The sequence below is a fragment of the Oncorhynchus mykiss genome, chromosome 5, assembly GCF_013265735.2.
Source record: "Oncorhynchus mykiss isolate Arlee chromosome 5, USDA_OmykA_1.1, whole genome shotgun sequence".
In the NCBI taxonomy this organism is placed as follows: domain Eukaryota; kingdom Metazoa; phylum Chordata; class Actinopteri; order Salmoniformes; family Salmonidae; genus Oncorhynchus; species Oncorhynchus mykiss.
Genome location: NC_048569.1, coordinates 86,060,315 through 86,079,088, shown reverse-complemented (window position 1 = coordinate 86,079,088; position 18,774 = coordinate 86,060,315). Strand labels below are relative to the sequence as shown.

General features: G+C 43.8%; 1 long non-coding RNA gene across 1 annotated transcript; it reads left to right on the top strand.

Moving 5' to 3' along the window:
- The first annotated feature begins 7,210 nt into the window (after positions 1-7,210).
- Positions 7,211-7,886, top strand: LOC118964679. The gene is made up of 2 exons (XR_005051883.1): positions 7,211-7,322; positions 7,415-7,886. It is a non-coding gene; the product is annotated as an uncharacterized LOC118964679 (long non-coding RNA).
- Positions 7,887-18,774: the final 10,888 nt, after the last annotated feature.

Sequence of the window (18,774 nt, the reverse complement as noted above, 5' to 3'; positions counted from 1 at the left end):
AGATGAGAGAGGCCTGTAATTTTCATCATAGGTACACTTCAACTATGACAGACAAAATGAGAAAAAATCCAGAAAATCACATTGTAGGATTTTTTATGAATTTATTTGCAAATTATGGTGGAAAATAAGAATTTGGTCACCTACAAACAAGCAAGATTTCTGGCTCTCACAGACCTGTAACTTATTCTTTAAGAGGCTCCTCTGTCCTCCACTTGTTACCTCTATTAATGGCACCTGTTTGAACTTGTTATCAGTATAAAAGACACCTGTCCACAACCTCAAACAGTCACACAATAGGTAAACAGCTTGGTTTGAAGAAATCAACTGTGGGAGCAATTATTAGGAAATGGAAGACATACAAGACCACTGATAATCTCCCTCGATCTGGGGCTCCACGCAAGATCTCACCCCGTGGGGTCAAAATTCTCACAAGAACGGTGAGCAAAAATCCCAGAACCACACGGGGGGACCTAGTGAATGACCTGCAGAGAGCTGAGACCAAAGTAACAAAGCCTATTATCAGTAACACACTACGCCGCCAGGGACTCAAATCCTGCAGTGCCAGACGTGTCCCCCTGCTTAAGCCAGTACGTGTCCAGGCCCGTCTGAAGTTTGCTAGAGAGCATTTGGATGATCTAGAAGAAGATTGGGAGAATGTCATATGGTCAGATGAAACCAAAATATAACTTTTTGGTAAAAACTCAACTTGTCGTGTTTGGAGGACAAAGAATGCTGCGTTGCATCCAAAGAACACCATACCTACTGTGAAGCATGGGGGTGGAAACATCATGCTTTGGGCTGTTTTTCTGCAAAGGGACCAGGACGACTGATCCGTAAAGGAAAGAATGAGAATGGTCATGTATCGTGAGATTTTGAGTGAAAACCTTCCATCAGCAAGGGCATTGAAGATGAAACGTGGCTGGGTCTTTCAGCATGACATTTTTATTTTACTAGGCAATTCAGTTAAGAACAAATTCTTATTTTCAATGACAGCCTAGGAAAAGTGGGTTAACTGCCTGTTCAGGGGCAGAATGACAGATTTGCACCTTGTCAGCTTGGGGATTTGAACTTGCAACCTTTCGGTTACTAGCCCAACACTCTAACCACTAGGCTACCCTGCCTACCCTGCCCAATGATCCCAAACACACCGCCCGGGCAAAGAAGGAGTGGCTTCATAAGAAGCATTTCAAGGTCCTGGAGTGTCCTAGCTAGTCTCCAGATCTCAACCCCATAGAACATCTTTGGAGGGAGTTGAAAGTCCGTGTTGCCCAGCAACAGCCCCAAAACATCACTGCTCTAGAGGAGATCTGCATGGAGGAATGGGCAGAAATACCAGCAACAGTGTGTGAAAACCTTGTGAAGACTTACAGAACACGTTTGACCTCTGTCATTGCCAACAAAGGGTATATAACAAAGTATTGAGATAAACTTTTGTTATTGACCAAATGCTTATTTACCACCATAATTTTCAAATAAATTCATTAAAAATCCTACAATGTGATTTTCTGGATTTTTTTTCTCTCATTTTGTCTGTCATAGTTGAAGTATACCTATGATGAATACAGGCCTCTTTCATATTTTTAAGTGGGAGAACTTGCACAATTGATGGCTGACTAAATATTTTTTTGCCCCACTGTATATGTGCAGAAGATGAATGTGCAAGTAGAAATACTGGGGTGCAAAGGAGAGAAAAAATAACATGGGGATTAGGTAGTTGGATGGGTTATTTACAGGTGGGCTATGTACAGGTGCAATGACCTCTAAGCTGCTCTGACAGCTGATGCTTAAAGTTAGTGAGGGAGATATGAGTCTCCAGCTTCAGTGATTTTTGCAATTCATTCCAGTCATTGGCAGCAGAGAACTGGAAGGAAAGGCAGCCAAGGTAGGAATTGGATTTGGGGGTGACCAATGAAATATACCTGCTTGAGCACGTGCTACGGGTGCTGTTATGGTGACCAGTGAGCTGAGATAAGGCGGGGATTTACCTAGCAGAGACTTATAGACGACCTGGAGCCAGTGGGTTTGGCGACAAATATGAAGTGAGGGCCATCCAACGAGAGCATACAGGTGGCAGTGGTGGATAGTATATGGGGCTTTGCTGACAAAACAGATGGCACTGTGATAGACTGCATCCAATTTGCTGAGTATAGTGTTGGAGGCTATTTTGTAAATTACATCGCTGAAGTCAAGGATCGGCAGGATAGTCAATTTTACAAGGGTATGTTTGGCAGCATGAGTGAAGGATGCTTTGTTTTGCGAAATAGGAAGCCGATTCTAAATTTAATTTTGGATTGGAGATGCTTAATGTGAGTCTGGAAGGAGAGTTTACAGTCTAACCAGACACCTAGGTATTTGTAGTTGTCCACGTACTCTAAGTCAGAACCATCCAGAGTAGTAATGCTAGAAGGGCGGGCAGGTGCGGGCAGCGATCGGTTGAAGATCATGCATTTAGTTTTACTTGCATTTAAGAGCAGTTGGAGGCAACGGAAGGAGAGTTGTATGGCATTGAAGCTCATCTGGAGGTTAGTTAACACAGTGTCCAAAGAAGGGCCAGAAGTATACAGAATGGTGTCATCTGCGTAGAGGCGGATCAGAGAATCACCAGCAGCAAGGGCGACATCATTGATGTATACAGAGAAAAGAGTCGGCCACACTCTTTGACTTGACACACCGAACTCTGTCTGAGGAGTAGTTGGTGAAACAGGCGAGGCAGTCATTTGAGAAACCAAGGCTGTTGAGTCTGCCAATAAGAATGTGGTGATTGACAGAGTCGAAAGCCTTGGCCAGGTCGATGAATACGGCTGCACAGTATTGTCTTCTATCGATGGCGGTTATGATATCGTTTAGGACCTTGAGCGTGGCTGAGGTGCACCCATGACCAGCTCGGAAACCAGATTGCATAGTGGAGAAGGTAATGTGGGATTCTAAATTATTTACGGACATATTCAATCAATCCCTATCCCAGTCTGCTGTCCCCACATGCTGCAAGATGGCAACCATTGTTCCTGTTCCCAAGAAAGCTAAGGTATCTTAACTAAATGGCTATCTCCCCCGTAGCACTCACTTCAATCATCATGAAGTGCTTTTAGAGACTAGTCAAGGATCAAATCAACTCCACCCTACCTGTCACCTTAGACCCACTTCAATTTGCTTACCATCCCAATAGGTCCACAGACAATGCAATCGCCATCACACTGCACACTGCTCCATCCTATCTGGACAAGAAGAATACCTATGTACATGTAAGAATGCTGTTCATTTACAGCTCAGCGTTAAACACCATAGTACCCTCCAAACTTACCATTAACCTCTCTTGGGTAGGGGGCAGTATTTTCACGTCCGGATGAAAAGCGTGCCCAAAGTGTTACTCATTCACAGAAGCTAATTGGTAGATTTGGATAAAAAAAACACTCTAAAGTTTCTAAAACTGTTAAAATAATGTCTGTGAGTATAACAGAACTGATATGGCAGGCGAAAACGTGAGGACAAACCCCCCCCCCCCCCCCCAAAAAAGAAAATTCAGCCTACCAGTATTTTCAATGGCTGTCACTCTTATTATAAGGCGAAGTCCTCTGAAATTGCAGTTTCTAGGGCTTCCACTAGATGTCAACAGTCTTTAGAAAGAGTTTCAGGCTGTTTTTTGGAAAAATGACCCAGAAATTGTAGTTTATCTAGGTGGCTCCCATTTTGGCTGTAGTGTTTCCAAGCGTGTGAATGAGAACGCGTTCTTTGGTATTTTTCTCCGGTAAAGACAATAACTATTCTCCGTCTTAAATTTGAGCATTTATTTACGTATTAGGGTACCTAAGGTTTGATTATAAACGTTGTTTGACTTGTTTGGAAAAGTGTATTCGTAACATTTGGGATTAATTTTGTACGCCTTTTGATGGAGGGACACTGGGTGGATTACTGACTGTAGCGCGCCAGCTAAACTGAGTTTTTATGGATATAAAGAAGAACATTATCGAACAAAATGATCATTTGTGATGTAACTGGGACCTTTTGGAGTGCCAACAGAAGAAGATCATCAAAGGTAAGGCATTTATTATATCGCTATTTCTGACTTTCACCTGCCCGGTTGAAATATGTTTTTCATGGTTTTGTATGCGGCGTGCTGTCCTCAGATAATCGCATGGTGGGCCTTCGCTGTAAAGCATTTTAAAAATCTGACACAGCGGCTGGATTAACAAGAAGTTAAGCTTTATTTTGATGTATTACACTTGTGATTTTATGAAAGTTAAATATTTATAATTCTGTAGTTTGAATTTCGCGCTCTGCAATTTCACCGGATCTTGGCCAGGTGGGACGCTACCATACAACCTGCCCATAAGAAGTTAAGCTTGAGTCCCAGAGTCTTGACCCTGCCCTGTGCAACTGGATCCTGGACTTCCTGATGGGCCGCCCCCAGGTGGTGAATGTAGGAAACATCTCCACTCCGCTGATACTCAACACTGGGGCCCCACGAGGGTGCATTCTCAGCCCCCTCCTGTACTCCCTGTTCACCCACGACTACGTGGCCATGCACGCCTCCAACTCAAACATCAAGTTTGCAAATGACACAACAGTGGTAGGCTTGATTACCAACAGCGACGAGACAGCCTACAGGGAGGAGGTGAGGGCCCTCGGAGTATGGTGTCAGGAAAACAACCTCTCACTCAATGTCAGCAAAACAATAGAGATGATCGTGGAAACAGCAAAGGGGGCACCCCCCTATCCACATCGACGGAACAGCAGGGGAAGGTGAAATGGTCCACGCACACAGACAGTGTGGTGAAGAAGGCGCAGCAGTGCTTGTCACTGAAAACCCTCACTAACTTCTACAGATGCACAATCGAGTGCATCCTGTCGGGCTGTATCACAGCCTGGTACGGCAACTGCACCGCCCACAACCGCAGGGCTCTCCAGAGGGTAGTGAGGTCTGCACAACGCATCACCGGGGGCAAACTACCTGCCCTTTAGGACACCTACACCACCCAATGTTACAGGAAGGCAAAAAAGATAATCACGGACAACAACCACCCGAGCCACTTCCTCTTCACCCCGCTTCCATCCAGAAGGTGAGGTCAGTACAGGTGCATCAAAGCTGGGACAGAGAGATTGATAAACAGCTTCTATCTCAAGGCCATCAGATTGTTGCCACAGAGAGGCGGCTGCCTACCTACAGACTTGATATCATTGGCCACTTTAATAAACGGAACACTATTCACTTTAATAATGCCACTTTAAGAATGTTTACATATCTCACATTACTTATCTCATATATATATATATACTCTATACTACACTATCTATTGAATCTTAGCCGCTCTGTCACTGCTCATCCATATATTTTATATTTATATATTCTTATCCCATTCCTTTACTAGATTATGTGTATTAGGATTTGTTGTGGAATTTGTTAGATATTACCTGTTCGATATTACTGTACTGTCGGAACTAGAAGCATCAGCATTTCGCTACACTCGCAATAACATCTGCTAACCATGGGTGTGTGACCAATGTCATTTGATTTGATTTGATCCTGTTATGGGTGTGCTTGTAATCGTTAAGGACTGGAGAGTTTTTCAGGGAAAAAAGGAAAGGAATGGAGCTAAGCACCAGACACTGGGAGATGAATTCACCTTTCAACAGGACTATAACCTAAAACACAAGGCCAAAGCTCGCTATGCCAGTGACCGAGAGGTCTGCAAAACCAAGCTTCTCATTGTCATGAAAAACTAAACTAATCCAATCTATTGCACCTGTTACTGAAATGGTTGCTCTAGTTTACATGGTATATGTCGTCTCATTCATTCATCTTTCTAACCTTGCATTTCTGACTGAAATAGTTCGAAATGACTACGTTTAAATTACAGCCCCGTGAAAGAGGTGCTAATGAACATTGTTCAGTGCCTCTGTGTTCAGTTTCTTCAAAATATAATGGTATTGTGAGCTTCCATCGTTTCCCAGTCCATGTAGAGATCAGAAAAAGGTTTTTGTTGGCAGTACGTTGTGACAACTTCACTGTCACCAAACACACAAAGGTGTGTAGCACACATTTCATCGAAAGTGACTGTTCAGGGAAGAATTGCTCTCTCTCTGGGTGAGCTAGGGTGGACTGGACTGGGTTAGTCTCTGGGATAGGTAGGGCCAAATAGTCTGGTGTAGTCTCTCTCTCTGGGTGAGCTAGGGTGGACTGGACTGGGTTAGTTTCTGGGATAGGTAGGGCCAAATAGTCTGGTGTAGTCTCTCTCTGGGTGAGCTAGGGTGGACTGGACTGGGTTAGTCTCTGGGATAGGTAGGGCCAAATAGTCTGGTGTAGTCTCTCTCTGGGTGAGCTAGGGTGGACTGGACTGGGTTAGTCTCTGGGATAGGTAGGGCCAAATAGTCTGGTGTAGTCTCTCTCTGTGGGTAAGGTAGGGCATACTGGGTATAGGGTAGAAAGGGCTAAGCTTCCCTCTCTCAAATTCAGATTGCTTTATTGGCATGAAATACAATTTGTAGATTTTGCCAAAGCAGTGTAGTGGTACAGCATTTCAGTCAATAAAGTACAATGCAATTATCTCTCTCTCTCTCTCTCTCTCTCTCTCTCTCTCTCTCAACACTGTTAGACTGATGCTGTTGACCTGGATCAGTGGAGAAGGAGGAGGTCAAAGGGGGTAAGTGTAACCGGTGTGAAATGGCTAGCTAGTTAGCAGTGCATCACAAATTCTGAGACCTTGAAGTAGTAGGGCTTCGGCTTCTGTGGAGCGATAGGTAACAATGCTTCATGGGAGGCAGATGTTAATGTGTTCAGAGGATCCCTGGGGCGAGGAGAGGGAAGGAAGTGTGTGTATCAGTAGCGGTGAGTGGGAAAATCACTGGGGAAACCAAGCCAGAAGAAAATATCATATTCCAACCAATGTGTTGTGATAATTGCATTGTTTGCTCTATAACCTGTTAGTTCATATGCCTTGCCACCATGATATACTCTTTAAAAATGAGGGGTTCAACAAGGGTTCTTCGAAGAACCTTAGGGTTCTTGGCACTGAAAATGGCCCCCAACGGATTCTTCCAAGGACCCCATAGGAGGTGAGGTTCATCGAATAACCTCCTTAATTGGTGGGTGTTTTTGCAGGAACCTTTCTGCCCAACTGAAACATTTTGATTTCAGAGGACAGCTGGTGCAGGCACTTAACTGAACATTTTTAAGATCTCCTCAATTTAGGTAAGGTAAGGTTTGTCCCTTATATGATCTAAATTGATATTATTTTGTGATGATACCATCTATCTATTCATATTTGTGCAAATCTTTCTTAAACAGAAAATGGACACAATTCAATGGATATAAAATCAACACAGAGGTAAGAATATGTTGGGCTATAAGAATATGTTAAAGGCTAGCTGTATTGGGTGCAGATGACTGAACTACTCAATGTTGTGTCTGTGTCTGCAGGTATACAGACGAGGAGGCATGCAAAAGGCATGTGAATTAGTATTGGTATGTTATGCAGATCACATTTACCATCCTCCTTCCTTCACTTGTCAATGAATGTCCCATAGGCCTCTACATTGTGGACAAGGTATGTGTATGAAAACCATTATCAAAACTGTTTTTTCATTAACATTCTATACAAAACCAAGGTATGAACACTGTTGTGTGCATGTTTTGTTAATCATCTGTATAAATACTATTTTTGGGATTCACAGACTTCACCCTCCCTACAGCTCTGATGAATATAACAGGAAACCTGTTTGAACACCTTGCACTGCAAAATCATTCTGGCTATGGACACGGAGAACATCAACACATTAACATCAACACGCCAGATGATATATCCATTGGACCTGGTGCTCTACTGCGAGTTTATCTCATATTCAAAAAAATGTATTCTACTTTTCCACTAAAATCAAAATAAACACTGAGAGTTAAAATATAGTGTTATTGTTGTAATGCACATTATTATTATTAACAATAATAATAGGGGGGTAGTTCAAACATGAACCCCAAAAGATTCTTCCAAAGGTTCTTTGAGGATCCATTGAAAGGGGTTATTTGAAGAACTTATAGGGGTTGCCCCACAGTTTAAATTTGAAGAACCCCTAAAGGAAACTCCAGGAACCTTTTCTTTTTAGAGTGTCCAGGCCTAAGACTGAGACAATAAGAAGACAGTAGCGGAGAGCAACCTCACAAAGGATATTGAATGTAACAAACAGTTACATGACCTACAGCATGGTCAAGAAAAATTCATATTTCCAACATTTTAGGACAACTAAACAACTATTGATTTAGAACCAATGAGAGTTACTGCAAGTTGCACACAAAAAAATAGGAGTTTCCTCCACTATTCCAGCACCATTTCAACTTTAACATTTCAACATAATCTAAATCACCCATGCTTTAGTCTAATACAGTGACAACTAAAAGATACCAAAAACAATTTAGTCCAATCAATGTAAGCTAAATATGATGTGGCTGTCCATGGTTCTGATGTGTGAGTGTGTACAGTATACGTTCATGCAAGTATAAAAACATGTTGACTCACCCTACTTGTAGAGAAACGCCAATGCCATCCTCCTCTCTTTCATGTCGAGGAAACGGTCTAAGACTGTCATGTAGTACATGCTTTTAGTTTTTGTTCTTCTAGGCTACCTGGCTCAAATGCTTGCTCGCTAGCCTAACTTCCTTTCATGGGCAACGTTAGCTAGTTAACATTAGCCTTCTACATCTAACTAAATATTGAACTTCCATCCTCTCAGTCCAGGGGCACAATGTATTTTATGGTTGGATCCGAATTGCCGTTATAATCATTGGCCAGTACAGATAATTAATTAAAACCACAAGTCCAAATCTCTAACTCCATCCATGGCTAATTTAGTAAAGGGACAATTTTAGCTAGCTAGCCAGCCACCGGAGGACAACAACACAACGAGATTCAACAATTCAAATTGTTTCTATCAGTGACGTGTTTCTCTGTGATAGGAGTGAAGCCAAATCCAAACTGGCTCCAAACTGAGCTCACTCAGTTTAGCTGAACGCTGATTGGCTATTTATTTATACTTTTTTATCAAGGGTGGCCAAATGCTCGCTGGCTTCCCTTGCATTCAATGCTAAGGCGGCAACAGCGTCATACTCTTTTTTTACCAGACAGCATCAGATAGATGGCCTACACATACATAGAGAGAGGGGCGCTGTTTCGCTCGCTTGGATGCTTTTCTCAGGTGAGATACATTCAGCCTCTTGCGAATTGAAGGAAAATCATGAAAACACAGAGAGACGAAAGATAAGTTATTTAATCTATTTTTTTATTTTTGGGGGGATCCTGGCTTCCCTTGGCATCCATAAATATATACGCCACTGGTGTGTATATGCGGCGTGTGTGTGTGTATGCAGCATTTGTGTTTGTGTATGCAGTGTGTGTGTGTTGTGCCCATCTTCACTCTGTGACCAGAAACAGATGGACGTCTTAATCTTTCCCATCATCCTCTCCATCCAACTCCTATCAAAGTATTAAGCGTCCTTGATGTTTGAGCCAGTGAGTTTTAAAGCCACGTTGATTGAGCCTGGAAGATTGCCAGAGCTACTTCTACACTGCTCTTGAAGCTCAATGTGACAGAGTGTGTGTGTGCGTGCGTGCGTGTGTGTGTATCCGTGCTTGTGTGCATGCTTATGCCTATGTCTGTGTGTGTGTACTTCCAAGTGTGTGTGCATAATTACACATAAAAGAGAGATGAGCGAATGAGGCAGGTTGTGCTTCACTGACAGTTAGCCTCATTAAAGCAGATCCCCTATTCATTAACTGGCCTTGTTGAGGTGAATACAGTTCATCTATATTCAACAGACAGCGCGTGAGAGTGAATGGATAGTTAGAGACAGCTCAATGACCCAGTAATGACTCCCACAGAGATGGTGATTACCTGACTGGAGTTTTGGAGTGACATTGGGGCAGAGGGGAGAGAGGGAGAGAGGGATGAGAGGGAGATAGGGAGAAGAGAGGGGGAAAAGAGTGAATGGGAGATGGTGAGGGGGAGGGAGAAGAGAGGGGGAAGAGAGTGAAAGGGTGATGGCGAGGGGGAGGGAGAGGAGGGATAGGGAGAGGACAAGAATAGGTGAGAGGAGAGAGATGGGGAGGATAGAAAGAAGGATGGAGAGATGGGAGATGTTGAGTGAGAAGTATAGAGAGATAGGGAGGAGAAAGAGAAGGACGGAGAGATGAGAGGTGAGAGAGGATGGAGAGATGGGAGGGTGAGAGAGAAGGATGGAGATATGGGAGAAGGAGAGAGAGAAGGATGTAGATATGGGAGAAGATGGGAGAGAAGGATGGGGAGATGGGGAGGAGAGAGAGAAGGATGAGAGATGGGAAAAGGTGAGAGAGAAGGATGGAGGGATGGGAAAAGGTGAGAGATAAGGATGGAGATATGGGAGAAGGTGAGAGACAAGGATGGAGAGATGGTAAAAGGTGAGAGAGAAGGATGGAGTGATGGGAGAAGGTGAGAGAGAAGGATGGAGAGATGGGAAGGAGAGAGAGAGAGAGAAGGATGGAGAGATGGGAGAAGGTGAGAGAGAAGGATGGGGAGATGGGGATGGGGAAGAGAAAGATTGAGAGATGGGAAAAAGTGAGAGAGAAGGATGGAGAGATGGGAGAAGGTGAGAGAATAAGATGCCACGCTCCATGGAGGACAAAGCTAACTCCTTCACGACATTCACTGGCAAGCACATCCAGGCCCACGATCTGCCACACACAGACATAGAGTAGCTGGACGTGCTGGACGTATTTGTAGACTTTGAGGCGCTTGCGGATCCAGCCAAAGTAGATGGCACCATACTGCGCACCCTGGTCCTAATCAAAGGGCAGCTCCCCGAGATGAAGGGCACAGGCCTGCCCAACTATGTACTGCTAGATGCCAAGGTAGAGAGATTCACCAGTGACGAAGATTTGGAGCTGTGGTAGGCTCTGGTGTGGCTCCAACACATGTTGGACCGGAGCAGGAGCACCAAAGGCATGCTGATCCTGGATGGCCACCACGGACACGTGTCTACGGATTTCTTGACCCCCCTTGGTGCAGCTGTCACCCTACCGGCCGTGGTCCCTGCCGGCCGTGGTCCCTGCCGGCCGTGGTCCCCGCCGGCCGTGGTCCCCGCCGGCCGTGGTCTTCGCCGGCCGTGGTCCCCGCCGGCTGCACCTTACACCTCCAGCCCCTGGAGATGTGGATGTGGCCCGTACTGCAGAGCTTCTTGCTGGCCCGCTGGGCTCGGCTGGCTGCTGATATCGGGGCAGCAGGGGCCACACAAAAAATGATCTAGTACAGCTGCTAGTGGCCTGGTTAGTGTAGGCCCTAGCCTACCTGGAGGAATATCCCAATCTGCTGCAACAGTCCTTCAACCTTACTGACTTGGTCCCTGGGCAGCAGGATCAGGAAATTACCAAAATCCTTTCAGAGACCCAGTCAGAGCTGATGGGTACTCTCAGAGAGGCACTGATGGTCCTGAGCTGGAGCAAGAAAACAGCAGGAACACAGAGGAAATGGAGGCTGAAAAAGAGACGGTAGATGAAGAGCAAGAGGCTGAAGAAGAGAGGTTAGATGAGGAGCAAGAGGTTAAAGAAGAGCAGGAAAATGGAGAAGGAAAGTCAGATGAGAATCACAAGGCAGCTATAGAAATGGACATGGACACAACAGAGGATAACATCTCGGAAAAGGGAGAGGAAGAGATGGAGCCGCTGCCAGAGTGCCAGGAGACTGGAGATTCCCATGAGGAAGAAACAACCATGTCTCCCCCCTCTTAGTCCTCCCTTTTCACAAACTCTGAGTTGAATACTGCTCTTCCATGCTACACAAGAACATCTGTCATGTTACCTTAGGCCACAGCCTGTGGAGCCTCCCTTAAAATGGTCACAGACGGTTACAGTACATACTGTGACAGTACAACAGTACTGTTTACAATAAATGTTGTGATATGAGTAAACTACCACATTCTTTTTCTGTATCAGTCAATAGATTGTAGTATTGTGGAAGGTGTAGTATCTGTGATCTACATCTGTTTATATTAGTAACAGTCAGAATCTGGTGTGACCACCAGCTGCATTAAGTACTGCAGTGCATCTCCTCCTCATGGACTGCACCAGATTTGCCAGGTCTTGCTGTGAGATGTTACCCCACTCTTCCAACAAGGCACCTCCATGTTCCCGGACATTTCTGGGGGGAATGGCCCTAGACCTCACCCTCCGATCCAACAGGTCCCAGACGTGCTCAAGGGGATTGAGATCTGGGCTCTTCGCTGGCCATGACAGAACACTGACATTCCTGTCTTGCAGGAAATCAAGCACAGAATGAGCAGTATGGCTAGTGGCATTGTCATGCTGGAGGGCCATGTCAGGATGAGCCTGCAGGAATTGTACCACATGAGGGAGGAGGATGTCTTCCCTGTAACGCACAGCGTTGAGATTGCCTACAATGAGAACAAGCTCAGTCCGATGATGCTGTGACACACCACCCCAGACCATGACGGATCCTCCACCTCCAAATCGATACCACTCCAGAGTACAGGCCTCGGTGTAACGCTCATTCCTTTGATGATAACGCGAATCCGATCATCACCCCTGGTGAGACAAAACCGTGACTCGTCAGAGAGGAGCACTTTTTGCCAGTCCTGTCTGGTCCAGCGACGGTGGGTTTCTGCCCATAGGCGACGTTGTTGCCGGTGATGTCTGGTCAGGGCCTATCTTACAACAGGCCTACAAGCCCTCAGTCCAGCCTCTCTCAGCCTATTGCGGACAGTCTGGGCACTGATGGAGGGATTGTGCGTTCCTTGTGTTAATTGGGCAGTTGTTCTTGCCTTCCTGTACCTGTCCTGCAGGTGTGATTTTGGGATGTACCGATCCTGTTCAGGTGTTGTTACACATCGTCTGCCACTGTGAGGACGATCAGCTGTCCATCCTGTCTCCCTGTAGCATTGTCTTAGGCGTCTCACAGTACGGACATTGCAATTTATTGCATGGGCCACATCTGCAGTCCTCATGCCTCCTTGCAGCATGCCTAAGGCACGTTCACGCAGATGAGCAGGGACCTTGGGCATCTTTCTTTTGGTGTTTTTCAGAGTGTTTTTCAGGCCTCTTTAGTGTCTGTGGTGACGTTGTATTGGTTAATGTGACGACTGATGCTCATCGAATGATTACAAGTTTCTAATTACGTGATTAACTGAATCAAGCAATTATTAACTCATTACCCTGGGGCACCATGGGAAAACTAGTTTTTATTGAGTTTCTATTTCCCAAATTACCTCAGAGAATATCAGAATATCGATTTTACAACAGCCGCTAATTAACCAGTTGCCTCTACCAATCTTGTTCTGAACGTCGTAAAGCCCGTGAATCTGCACGGACCCGGGTCTCACCAATGAGTTCGTACCACACAAATCTTAGTTGAATATTTATTTACTAAAAAGCTAAAATGATGATGAAAGATACACATAGACAAAACACATTATAAAGGCTATTGATTAGAACTTAGTATAACGGGCCAACACACTATGGCGCATGTTACCCACAATGGGGATTTCAAAAGAGAGAGAAAAAAAGAAGTACCCAAGATAAATATACATTTGGGTGAATTTGTCAGCTATGCTAGCTAGCCCTAGCCTTGCCTCAAACTGCCGCTCTTATGGGTCAGAATATAATGATGTAATTACTTGGGGGGTGATCTCCGGGGATTCTCTGCGTGGACTGTTCTGCTGGTCGATGACGCACTTCTCCTGCGCACCTCCCTGCTCGTCCTCCCGGTGTCAGTGTCCTTTGTGGTTTAGGAATCTGTTACCTCACCCCTTTCTCTGGAAGGGGTCTTCTGAGGACAGACAGCTCTGTAGCTCAGAGCTCACAGCATAGGAATGAAACCCTTTAGATACCACGATTCGATGGGAGATGGAGGCTAGGTGGTTCGACTTGAATTCACCTTCTTAGACACAGCTACTCATCCGTAGCTTGGGTAGAAAAGGATTTCTTTGTCCTCAAACTTGCGTTGCGTTGACTTTTTCAGATCCTGCTGCAGCTGGGGTCACATAGTTCTATTGTAAATTCTATACTCACAGGTTTTATACCCTTGGGTCAGAAGTGGGCGTAACCGCCTTTCGGGCAATTCTCTGGGCGTACCAAGTTAATGAGGCAAGGGCTAGATTTTTCTCAAATCCCATTTTAGACAACTAACTTAACATTTCATCTTCCCCAAAACATTCCCTTTGATGTGGACATGTTCCACACAATGTACAATGTATAAACATCACACATACAGTGCCTTGCGAAAGTATTCGGCCCCCTTGAACTTTGCGACCTTTTGCCACATTTCAGGCTTCAAACATAAAGATATAAAACTGTATTTTTTTGTGAAGAATCAACAACAAGTGGGACACAATCATGAAGTGGAACGACATTTATTGGATATTTCAAACTTTTTTAACAAATCAAAAACTGAAAAATTGGGCGTGCAAAATGATTCAGCCCCCTTAAGTTAATACTTTGTAGCGCCACCTTTTGCTGTGATTACAGCTGTAAGTCGCTTGGGGTATGTCTCTATCAGTTTTGCGAGAGACTGAAATTTTTTCCCATTCCTCCTTGCAAAACAGCTCGAGCTCAGTGAGGTTGGATGGAGAGCATTTGTGAACAGCAGTTTTCAGTTCTTTCCACAGATTCTCGATTGGATTCAGGTCTGGACTTTGACTTGGCCATTCTAACACCTGGATATGTTTATTTTTGAACCATTCCATTGTAGATTTTGCTTTATGTTTTGGATCATTGTCTTGTTGGAAGACAAATCTCCGTCCCAGTCTCAGGTCTTTTGCAGACTCCATCAGGTTTTCTTCCAGAATGGTCCTGTATTTGGCTCCATCCATCTTCCCATCAATTTTAACCATCTTCCCTGTCCCTGCTGAAGAAAAGCAGGCCCAAACCATGATGCTGCCACCACCATGTTTGACAGTGGGGATGGTGTGTTCAGCTGTGTTGCTTTTACGCCAAACATAACGTTTTGCATTGTTGCCAAAAAGTTCAATTTTGGTTTCATCTGACCAGAGCACCTTCTTCCACATGTTTGGTGTGTCTCCCAGGTGGCTTGTGGCAAACTTGAAACGACACTTTTTATGGATATCTTTAAGAAATGGCTTTCTTCTTGCCACTCTTCCATAAAGGCCAGATTTGTGCAATATACGACTGATTGTTGTCCTATGGACAGAGTCTCCCACCTCAGCTGTAGATCTCTGCAGTTCATCCAGAGTGATCATGGGCCTCTTGGCTGCATCTCTGATCAGTCTTCTCCTTGTATGAGCTGAAAGTTTAGAGGGACGGCCAGGTCTTGGTAGATTTGCAGTGGTCTGATACGCCTTCCATTTCAATATTATCGCTTGCACAGTGCTCCTTGGGATGTTTAAAGCTTGGGAAATATTTTTGTATCCAAATCCGGCTTTAAACTTCTTCACAACAGTATCTGGGACCTGCCTGGTATGTTCCTTGTTCTTCATGATGCTCTCTGCACTTTTAACGGACCTCTGAGACTATCACAGTGCAGGTGCATTTATACGGAGACTTGATTACACACAGGTGGATTGTATTTATCATCATTAGTCATTTAGGTCAACATTGGATCATTCAGAGATCCTCACTGAACTTCTGGAGAGAGTTTGCTGCACTGAAAGTAAAGGGGCTGAATAATTTTGCACGCCCAATTTTTCAGTTTTTGATTTGTTAAAAAAGTTTGAAATATCCAATAAATGTCGTTCCACTTCATGATTGTGTCCCACTTGTTGTTGATTCTTCACAAAAAAATACAGTTTTATATCTTTATGTTTGAAGCCTGAAATGTGGCAAAAGGTCGCAAAGTTCAAGGGGCCGAATACTTTCGCAAGGCACTGTATACTTGGAAAACTCTTCTTTATTATGTTTTCGTAATAACTGTTGGGGTTGAGAGATAATCTGTAGGGTTGTGGTATATGAATGCTGTGAATGCTGTGACCTTAAGTGCCTACAGTCTGTAAGCTGTTAGTGTCTTAATGACCATTCCACAGGTGCATGTTCATTAATTGTTGATGGTTCATTGAACAAGCATGGGAAACAGTTTAACCCCCTTTCAATGAAGATCTGTGAAGTTATTTGGATTTTTATGAATTGTCTTTGAAAGACAGGGTCCTGAAAAAGGGACATTTCCTTTTTTGCTGAGCTTAGTACCTGTGCCTCCCATAGTCTGTTCTGGACTTGGGGACTGTGAAGAGACATCTTGTGGCATGTCTTGCTGGGTATGCATGGCTGTCCGAGCTGTGTGCCAGTAGTTTAGACCGACAGCTCGGTGCATTCAACATGTCAATACTTCTCATAAATAAAAGTAGTGATGAAGTCAATCTCTCCTCCACTTTCAGCCAGGAGAGATTGGCATTCATATTATTAATATTAGCTCTCTGTGTACATCCAAGAGCCAGCCGTGCTGCCCTGTTCTGAGCCAATTGCAATTTTCCTAAGTTATTTTTTGGGGCACCTGACCACACAACTGAACAGTAGTCAAGGTGCAACAAAACTAGGGCCTGTAGGACCAGCCTTGTTGATAGTGTTGTTAAGAAGGCAGAACATTGCTTTATTATAGACAGACTTCTCCCCATCTTAGCTACTACTGCATCAATATGTTTTGAACATGACAGTTTACAATCTAGTGTTACTCCAAGCAGTTTAGTCATCTTAAACTGCTCAATTTCCACGTTATTTATTACAATATTTAGTTGAGGTTTAGGGTTTAGTGAGTGTTTTGTTCCAAATGCAATGCTTTCCATTAAATAGTACCCGCAAAACACCAGTCTCAACGTCAACAGTGAAGAGGCAACTCCGGGATGCTGGCCTTCTAGGCAGAGTTCCTCTGTCCAGTGTCTGTGTTCTTTTGCCCATCTTAATATTTTCTTCTTATTGGCCAGTCTGAGAGATGTCTTTTTCTTTGCAACTCTGCCTAGAAGGCCAGCATCCTAGAGTATACTCTTCACTGTAAACATTGAGACTGGTGTTTTGTGGATACTATTTAATGAAGCTGCCAGTTGAGGACTTGTGAGGCGTCTGTTTCTCAAACTAGACACTCTAATGTATTTGTCCTCCCACTCAGTTGTGCACCGGGGCCTCCCATTCCTCTTTCTATTCTAGTTAGAGACAGTTTGAGCTGTTCTGTGAAGGGAATAGTACACAGCTTTGTACGAGATCTTTAGATTCTTGGCAATTTCTCGCATGGAATAGCCTTCATTTCTCAGAACAAGAATAGACTGACGAGTTTCAGAAGAAAGTTCTTTGTTTCTGGCCATTTTGAGCCTGTAATCAAACCCACAAATGCTGATGCTCCAGATACTCAACTAGTCTAAAGAAGGCCAGTTTAATTGCTTCTTTAATCAGCACAACCGTTTTCAGCTGTTCTAACATAATTGAAAAAGGGTTTTCTAATGATCAATTAGCCTTTTAAAATGATAAACTTGGATTAGCTGACACAACGTGCCATTGGAACACAGGAGTGATGGTTGCTGTTGGACCTCTGTACGCCTATGTGGATATTCCATAAAAATCAGCCGTTTCCAGCTACAATAGTCATTTACAATAACAATGTCTACACTGTATTTCTGATCAATTTGATGTTATTTTAATGGACAAAAAAATCAAAAACAAGAACATTTCTAAGTGACCCCAAACTTTCTAACAGAATATTATGTGGTTATTTTTACAGTGGAATTTCTCATGTACTGTACCTTTGACATGGAAATGCCCTATTCACTTCGATAAATGTTTCTCCCGGTAGCAGGTTACCTTCAGACTAGTCATGTGTAGCCCAAACCTTTCGGGCTCTACAGACTTTTTCATGCTATTGCAGATATCTCTAGTTTAAACAGGCAGATTTTGATGAGATAGTTTTTATTATGCTAATTCGATTTCTGCACGGGCATCAACTCTAGGGGGAACAGGGCCGTCCACACCAAGGATGATAACTATAACGATGACTATAACAGTAAATAAATAAATCATTCCAATTCAAATGAACAGGAGCGTTCACACTACAGCCATAACTACAAAAAGAGTGTAGAACGATAACGAGAGCTATCGTTTGGATCACTTTCAGAGTGATTTTTTCCCCCTGTCTCTTCAACGATAAAACATTGACAACCAATCAAAAACAAATCAAGTTGTATTTGTCACATGCGCCGAATACAACAGGTGTAGACTTTACCCGTGAAATGCTAACGAGCCCTTTCACAACAATACAGAGTTAAAAAGTAAGACAAAATAGCAACAACAAATTTTGGGAAATAACTTTTGGGAAATAACTATTTTGGAGAACAACAAAAACAAGCAAAAATTTCCCCTAGACAATATCACCTCAATATTAGGTTTATATTAGGTTAAGCTTTTTTAATGTAGAATGGCATTTACAATGTACTATTCAACCTTATCATACATAGGCTACATTGACTAATTTAGCCTACTTGTGGAACAGCGCATACAGTGCAGTATTAAATAGATGCACAATACACGCCATCAAGGCCGACTTCAAACACAGACATCAATGTGAAGGTAACTGGAGCAATAGCTGACAGCGAATGAAAGCTATGCCAGATAAATCCTACACATGCATTGAAATAAAAGGCATACGTCAAATGAATTACTTAGGCCTACAATTGACAAGGACGCAAAAGACAAACAACCTCGACCAAGGAATGAAGAAAGATCTACACATTCAGACCGCGCCCTTGATTCAGCACCCCAGAATGGACAGCGCCTCCGTACAGGTAGGCATAGTGGAGCTCCGTTGGGTGTGGCT